Here is a 3,372-nt window from a genome sequence, read left to right on the forward strand (position 1 = left end):
AGTTTTATGATTTCAGTTTTAGGTTTTACATAAAATATAAAATTTTACATTTAATTAAAAAACTATTTGCAGATTTTTGTGAGTGACATAAATAGGGATATAGTTGCATTAAAAAAAACACCACACCAACTTTGACATGTGGTTATTAAGTTTCCGTAACACCATTCATTGAAAAGACTATTTTTTTCTCATTGTGCTTCTTGGCACCCATGACAAATGTTAGTAAACCATAGACACATGAGTTTATGTCTGGGATTGTTTGTCTGTTCTATGATATTTACTCATAAAACAATCTCCCCTCCAAGTTAGCTATTGTGGATAAAACATAGAGTTTAGAGAGGTTGTGGGATATTTGATCAGCCTATTAAAACCAATGTGGTAATGAACTGTTTAAATTTTGTATAGAAAAGACCTCATTGATATAGCAGGAAAAAATTGCTCTATGCTTTTCTAGCTGTCCACATAGAACTCCTGAATCTCTAGGATTTCCAGTGTGGTAAAAGCATCTTATGTTTTAATGAGATGGCTTTGGGTAGGTAGGCTTCAGGACCCCCAAAAGAACAAAACTGGATTGGAAACTTGAAGTTTTTAGCCCTGTCTGAAGTCTCTTAAGAGCATAGAAAGGCTAAAATAGATTTGATTATGGATAATTCCTAGATAATAAGCTTTCCTAACAATCACAATGTTGGAATTTGGGGAGCTTTAGGTTGAAAAATAATACATCTAAGGCAGGAGAAAGATGTACTACAACTCCATAGCTATAGAAACACCTGTGCTCGGAGGATCCCTGAACTTGCCCTGGTTACTCACTTGTATGCTTTGTTATATTCCTTGCTAGAATACTAAAACAAAAATTAACAAATCATTTTCTTCACACTTTAATGTTTTTTTTCAACTTATTTTAAGAAGTGCTGAGCCAGAACAATAGTACAATGGATAGGTCTAAAAATTAGAGAGAGAGAGAGAGGGAGAGTGAAAGAGAGAAAGTGAGAGAGAAGAAATGAAATTTATGAAATTTAGTAGTTTTTTTAAATCTGTGATTACCTTCTTTTTTTGATTTAGGGCCACACTTAGCAGTAGTTAGGGAATATTCCTGACTGTCTGTGCTCAGGAAAAATTCTTGATCATGCTGGGAGACTATATGCTATGCTAGACATCAAAACTAAATTAGCTGCATGCAAGGCAAGCACCTTACTTGTTATCTTCTATGACTCTGTGACCATCTTCTTATAGAGAGTAAACCAAGGTACTTGCATTAGGTAATTATAGTCTAGTTGTGGCGGTAAGATAAACCCACACAAAGCAATTTTTGAATAGTACAAAATTAAATTGTAGGAGCCAGAGTGATAGGATATGGCCTTGCTTGCCTTGCATGTGACTGGATTGATTTCGTTATTCCACATATGTTTTACTAGAGAGTAAGTCTTGAGCACAGCCGTATGTGGCCCCAAACAAACAAACAAACAAACAAAAAGAAACAAAATTAAATTATAAATAAATCAAAGTGATGCAGGAAGTGCCTGGTCAGGATCATAGATGTTAAGTCTTAATCTGGGCGTCAAGTTTATTCGGCCCACAGAGGAAGAATGCAAGTTTAAGTCAGAGAAACATAGAGCAGGAAAGATTTGTTAAAGAATATTAAGAGTCACAGTACCATTCAGGAGGATTTATTTAGTTCGTTTTGGGGCCACACTCAGCTGTGCTCAGAGCTTACTCCTGACTCTGTACTTGAAGATCATCCTAGCAGGCTGGGAACCATATGTGGTGCCAGGGATCAAACGTAGTTCAGTAGCATGCAAGACAAGAGCTTACTCATTTCTACTATTGTTTCAGATCCATAGAACATATTCTAAGTCAGAATGAGGGCACAGTCCAGAGAGTAGTGCATCAATACTATACTACTATAGGGGAAGTTGATTAAGTATAGAATATTCATAACTTTTACAGTTATGTAAAAGTCAAGATTTTTCTGAAGTTAAAGTTCTACCCTAATTCTGACCATTTATGACCACTCGTAGGGGCTTTCATGGCAAATGTAAACTGGCACAGGTGGGCGTGACTTTCAGTACGCAAAAGTATTACAAGTTGAAAAAGTTGTCCATTGGTCACCTGGATCTTCATTCCAGATGAACACAAGTCTTAGCTTTCACCTCTAGGATGTTTAACATATGTAATACATTGACTCTTGACAAAACATGTGGTTAGTTATGTAATGTCAAAGAAGTGGTGATCTCTGAGTAAGAGGACATTCTCTTTTATCAGAAGGTGACTTTTTTTTTTTGGAGGGGGCAGGGCCATACTCAGGAGGAAGTGCTCAGGACTTACTCTTGGGGATCAGTTTTGATGGGGCTCAGGAACATTATAGGGTGCTGGAAATTATACCAGGTCAACCACATGCAAAACAAGCACATGTTCCACTGTACTATTTCCTCAGCTCCAGATGTTGTCTTCTATATATAATTTTATACCTAAGGTCATTTGTACATTATATTCACATTGGCCATTTATTAAAGAACTGTGATTTATGAAGTTATTGATAGTTGAGTTTTAAGCACATCACCTTACTTCTTCTTCCTGTTTTTTTTTTGTTGTTGTTGTTGTTGTTTTTTTGGGCCACACCCAGTGATGCTGAGGGGTTATTCCTGGCTATGTGCTCAGAAATCGCTCCTGGCTTGGGGACCATATACGATGCTGGGGATCAAGTCCAAGTCTGTCCTGAGTCAGCCACATGCAAGGCAAACTCCCTACTGCTGTGCTATTGCTCCGGCCTCAGCATATCACCTTTCAACACCAGTCCCAATACCAGTATAAACTCCCTTCACCAGTGTTCTCATGCTTCATCATCTCCCTCAGCCTGAGCCTCCAAATGCTACCACTGCCTGTCACCTTGACAAGTACATTACAAAGTTTAGTGTTTTTAGCTTAAGTCTCATGTTTTCTGTGTTTTTGAGTCTGTGCTCTGAATTTAGAGCTCTACCACTCCCTACATCACCAATACAGCCAAAACACTGATTCCTGTCCCCCATTACTTCTATCTCTTTTCCTGCCTTGATTTCTTTCCTTTTCTCTAAACTCTGGGATCAAGGGTGATCTGGGCATCTCTCCTTTACTACATTATAATTTTTCATACAGTTAGAATTAAGTTATACAAAGAAGGCTAAATTTTCTCTGAATATCTCCATGGGAAAATTGAATTTCTTGCTACCTGGAGTTATTGGTAAATCACAAGAGTCAAGCATTTGCTTCTAGTTCACCAAACACCTAGAATGATAAGGAAAGGCTGAGGTATTAGTTCTCCACTAAACCACTATTGTAGATGGAACTGGGGAAGCTAATCTTTCATGTTCTCTTGGTCCTTCCTCCTTTCTTTCT

Source organism: Suncus etruscus, chromosome 11 (genome assembly GCF_024139225.1).
Source record: "Suncus etruscus isolate mSunEtr1 chromosome 11, mSunEtr1.pri.cur, whole genome shotgun sequence".
Classification (NCBI taxonomy): Eukaryota; Metazoa; Chordata; class Mammalia; order Eulipotyphla; family Soricidae; genus Suncus; species Suncus etruscus.